Source organism: Lactuca virosa, chromosome 5 (genome assembly GCF_052849685.1).
Source record: "Lactuca virosa cultivar CGN04683 chromosome 5, Lactuca_virosa_CGN04683_v6, whole genome shotgun sequence".
Lineage (NCBI taxonomy): Eukaryota > Viridiplantae > Streptophyta > Magnoliopsida > Asterales > Asteraceae > Lactuca > Lactuca virosa.
This window is the reverse complement of record NC_136430.1, coordinates 435,914,126-435,919,562: the sequence shown is the minus strand read 5'-3', so window position 1 is coordinate 435,919,562 and position 5,437 is coordinate 435,914,126. Positions and strand designations below refer to the sequence as shown.

The 5,437-nt window shown below is 42.4% G+C and overlaps 1 non-coding gene across 1 annotated transcript; it reads left to right on the top strand.

Moving 5' to 3' along the window:
- The first annotated feature begins 4,673 nt into the window (after positions 1 to 4,673).
- On the top strand, positions 4,674 to 4,780 carry LOC145117888 (small nucleolar RNA R71). Its single transcript, XR_013712881.1, has one exon. It is a non-coding gene; the product is annotated as a small nucleolar RNA R71 (small nucleolar RNA).
- The last annotated feature ends 657 nt before the right edge of the window (positions 4,781 to 5,437 follow it).

Genomic DNA, 5,437 nt, shown 5'->3' with positions numbered 1-5,437 from the left:
TTAAAACTGCCTTCTTCCTTGTAAATTTATATGCTCCACTCAACATCTTAATGAATTAAGACCCTTCTAAATTTAGTGTACTTCGACGACTCTTCTAACTATAACCTCTCTCTCGACTCACCCCACACTTATTTCCAATTGTGGGTTTCGACTTCCAACTTCTAAAGTTGAACGACACTCGCTTAAACGAACACGACTCTTGACTTGACCGTACTCCTCCCCCAAGACTCCTTAGGAAACTGAAAGTTAACAACCAAAGAAGAACAAAGTAACATAATATCTTAAAGTCTTACAATCCAAACAAATTTAAAAACAAAATAAAAACAAACTAAACAAGTAAAAAAAACAAAATAAAACTAATTGATCAATCATCTTCATCCTCCTCGTGTGCTCCACTAGGGCCCGCCCCATCTCCTCCATGTCCACGATACTCTGTCCACCTCGGGAAAATTGGGTAACGATACCCCAAATGAGGCGGCTGCTCCACCCCAAGGTGTCGAACCACGTTCTCCATGGTACCCCCAATCCAGTTGACGCTCAAAGATAACTGGTCAAAATACCCAGCCATATCACCCCCAAAAGGTGCTCCTACCATGGGTGCGGGTGGATGCATTGGCTGCCCTCTCTCTCCTCTTCCTCTCACGTTCCTTCTCCTAGGTCGTGGCTGTGGTTGTTGTTTTGGTTGTGTATCAGGCTGCTCATCACCCTCATTACCCTCATCATCTGAAGGTACTATTCCCCAATGCGACCCAAAGTTTCTGACAACCCGCATGGTCTCCAAATACCCCATGCCAAACTCATGCTCATCCACACAAGTCATGGAACGAATAATATCAGGGACAACCAAATGATACGAGCGGGCCAAACGCGTAATAAATTGCCCTCCACAAATAGGGCTCCCCGGTCGAGAACTAGCTGCAGACCCGGCCAGAAAACGTGCCAGAAAATAAGGAATGTTGCAACACACTCCGAGCTGCAAGATACACCATAAGAAGAATAGATTTTGCTTTGTTACTTTGTCTCCATGCCTCCTATGATTGATGGAGAATGTGATGAAACGGTGGAGTAGGCGGTGGATAGGGGACCGAATACTACTCTCGGGAGACACTCCGGAATTAAAAAATTCCGGATGCAATATTATGCCAGAAAGCATATCCAGTGACACCCTCCATGTATCCTCTAGCTGCCTCGCTCAAGAACATACCAAATTCCGGAGTCATTGCCTCTCGTCGATCATATAGACCAACCCTCCAAGCGAATTCAACGAGGCTGCACTCCCGATACTCACCCCCTAACCATAATACCAAAGCTTGCGGCCAATGTGGGTCTTGGACTGTCTCCTGGAACGTCACTGTTGAGAAAAACTCAACACAGAATTCCTTATACACCCGCTCTTGGATCCGAAATAGGTTGAGCCAACCCGAGCAAGTGAAGGAATACCCATCTCCAATAAATATTTTTGTCAAAAATAGGGACAGCCTTTCCACGAGCCCGACTTCCCTTAACCGCGTCCAATTAATTGTAGGAGCAACTGCAATCTCTCGATTGTAGAGCCACCCTAATTTGTTGTTCCATCGGGTCAAGATGTCGCGGGACATTGTTGTGGGAAAATTGTAAAACGGGTGTAAACCCGCAACTCCAAGAGGTGCCTCCCTTCTAGGACCCATCTCTGCAAAAACAATCAACAAACACAAAACCAAACATCTAATAATTTAGATAACCACATAACAGTTTTGTTGATGCACAGGACTCACGTCGTGATTCATATGAAACTCACGTCGTGAGGTCGCTATACACAGCAATAAATGGTCTCAAAAATCAAAGGTCGGGACTAAATCTTGTTGATAGGGTTTACTCATAAACCATTTCTAAGCATAATCAAGTAAAATATGATGGATGAATTCGGGCCAAATTTCGACATTGACACATATGAAAAACCCTAGCCCCTAAATCAACAAATTAGTGAAAATTAACAAAAGAAATAAGAGATATTTACCTTTGTGATGAAGATTACGTAAGCAAAAAGATTAAATTAAGTAAAACTATGCCAAAATCGGGTGGGGGACCAGAGAACGATCTTCACTTCGTGAGATTGGGAAAGTGGTTTGGTCAAACTGATTCCTTATCTTTTAATCTGTGGTCCCTAGTGGTTTTCGACTCACGTCGTGAATCCATAATGGTTCACGTCGTGAGTTCTGTCTGGACTCTAAGATTGGGCCAATTAAATAGGAAGTGGGCTAAGGCGTATATTGGGTCATTACTGAAAGTGGGCAGGCTAAAAAAAATATAGTTATCATATAGAATAACCATGCCCGTATCTCATCTGAGTTCACGTCGTGAACCCATAATGGTTCACGTCGTGAGTCCTGTCTGATCATGAAATTTATTAATTTCTCCAATTTTAATTTTTGTAAGATATTCAATAAGTGTTACTACTTGACTTTAATGGCTCCTGATGCAGATAATAATTCAGATGACATGATCGACTTCTTAAGAACTAAAAACATGCTAAAAACTAAAAAGAAAAAGAAAGAAAATGCAAACCAAACTCGGGTTGCCTCCCGAGAAGCGCTTCTTTTTGAGGAGTCTTGAGCTGGACTCCGTGCCTCCTATGTTGAATCATCTGAAGAGTCCACCACTAGGATCTTTTGTTCCTTGAAACGCCTCTTGTAAGCTTGAACACGTCTTTTGTACGCCTTTTTCGAATTTTCCTTTTTAGCTTTGACCTCGTCTCCATCAAGCTTGCGTTTGGTCCCTTTAGTCTCTATCTTGTCTTCATACTTACACTCCATAGTATCCTTTTCTTCCTTTACCACTGGACTTGTTATTTTTGATGTAACCTCCTCTTCATCACTCGTCATCTCATCATCTTCCTTGCTCACCCAAGAAGTTGGATTCGTGTAGGCAATGACTTCAACTAAAAATGGAACAGATGCTCTTGGTTTTGTTCTTTTAACTTGTTGAATTGTTTTGATTTCTTCTTCCATGAGCTTCTCTAATTCTTCAAGTTCATTTTCTTCATCAATGTTGAAGACCTCTTCTTGAGCATGATTCCCTTGAAAGCCATCTTCTATCCCAAAAATTTCCTTTTCATCACCAACCCTCAATGTGAGCTTAGACTCCCGAATATCAACAAGAGCTCCAGCGGTGTTTAGTAGTGGCCGACCAAGAATAATCGGTACATTTGGATCTTCTTTCATATCCAATACCACAAAGTCTATGGGAAAAACGAATTTCCCAATTTTTACTAAAATATCTTCCACAATGCCGCGGGGCTGCGTTACTGAACGGTTCGTCATGTGAATAGTCATCTTTGTAGCCTTTAACTTCTGAATATTTAATTTTTGATAAAACGAATAAGGCATCAAATTTATGCTAGCCTCAGAATCGGCTAAAGCATAAATCTTCATATTATTCCCAAACTCACATGGGAGGGTGAGTCGTCCAGGATCCCCCATCTTCTTCGGTAGTTCTCCCAACACAGCTTTTGAGCTTTGCTCACTTAGAATCACCTTAGAATTCTCCTTTAATTGCTGACGAGTGTCTAACAAGTCTTGTAAGAACTTAGCATATTCTGGAACTTTTGCAAGTGAATTAATGAAAGGAGTATTGATAGGAATACCCTTTAATTGCTTGATAAACTCCAGATGTTCTCTCTCCAGTGGACTGAGATTAGCTCTAGACGGGAATGGCAAAGGTGGTTTATAAGCTGGAACAGAAATTGATTTTTTCTGTTCAGACCGAGCCCACGACGTGAGCTTAGAGGGCTCACGACGTGAACTGGGTATTCCAGTAGATTCTTCACTTTCGAGCTTCGGCTTCTTAGGCTTTGGATCGGGCTGTTATGGCATCACTTCTAAGGCTTCTAGGAACTCAGAAATCGCCTCTTCTTCAATATCTATGGCCATTACGTGAGATTGGATTTTAATTTCAGGATTTTTCGGGAACATCTTCTCATTAACCAAAGTGGTAAGTTGACCAAGTTGTACTTCAAGGTTACTGATGGAGGCTTGCTGACTTTTTATTAATGCCTGCTGCTTTATCATTATGGTGTGATGATTCTTCATTATAGTTCTTTGTTCTTCCATTGCAGTGTCAGTAGCATCATGTCTTTTTTCTGAAGCTTCCATGAATTTCATCAACATGGTCTCTAATTCTGATTTCTTCTCAGCTAGTAGTTGCTCTCTTTGGTAGAAGCCCCGGCCAGTTTGCCTAAATTTCTCTTCTTTTTGCTTCTTATATTCTTCGTAAGGCAGCCACTCCTTCTTTGGTTTTCTCCAATCTTCTTCATACTTGTCCCCACTCGAGTAACATACTTGAGCTTTCTTGTTTCCATATTCATCCATATTGCAATCCTTTGTCAAGTGTGGGCCACTACATCTCTCGCAACCAACTCGAATTGCATGAATTGATTGGTCCATTTGGGTCAATCTCCTACCATAGTGTTAAGCATTGCCATCACATCAGCCATCTCTTCAGTTTGTGTACCTCCACTGCCCTTTATGTCATCGCGCCCTGGGTTGTGATACTCACGAGAGTGCCTTGAAAACTCTTCAATCAGCTCCTTGGCCTGATTTGGGTTCTTCTTCGTTAGTGGTCCTTGCGAATCAAGGAGTTGTCTAGTCATGACATTCACCCCATCATAAAATATTGACATCTCTTGCTGAATATTGAGGTCATGTTGAGGACAATTCCTTAACAACCCCTTGTAGCGTTCCCAGGCCTCGTATAATGACTCCCCCGGATTTTGCTCAAAGTTGGCAATTGCCTTCTTGAGTTTAGAGATTTTGGAGGGTGGGCAAAACTGATCTAGAAATCTGTCACGCAACTGGGCCCATGTGGTGATTGTACCAGGTGGGAGTGCCTTCAACCAGTCTTTTGCTGCTCCCTTGAAAGTGACTGGTAGCATCCTTAGAAAAGCTGTCTCCCTTGGGATATTGGGAGTATTAAAATAATCTGCAATATCGTTCACCTTGTCTAAGTGTTTGAAAGCATCCTCGTGATCCTTCCCGTAGAATGGGATATCCTTAAGTGCAGTAAGGATATGTCCCTTCAACTCGAATGTGGCATTGGCAGGAATCGTAGGATGTACTAAACCCGGCCCCACATCATCTCGAATGCGCTTCTTGTAGTCCCCCATGGCCATCTCATCAATGTTCGCCATTTCGTTCTTCGGCTCGTTCTCGGGTTCACTCGTATAAAGTCCAAATTCTGTGTCGGATTCGTATTCTGATTCGTGTGGAATAGGAATTTGACCAAGTTCTTCAACTTTGCCCTTATCCCTTGAGGCTGAACTCGATCCCACTGTCTTAGTCTTCTTCCCCGACTTCCTTGAAAAGGCTGATTTTAGTACTTGCAAGGGTGTCTTCTTTGGCGTTTGATCTTCCTTCGCGTTCTTGTTCTTATTTTTGTGAAGGGCTGACTCCGGATCTTCAAG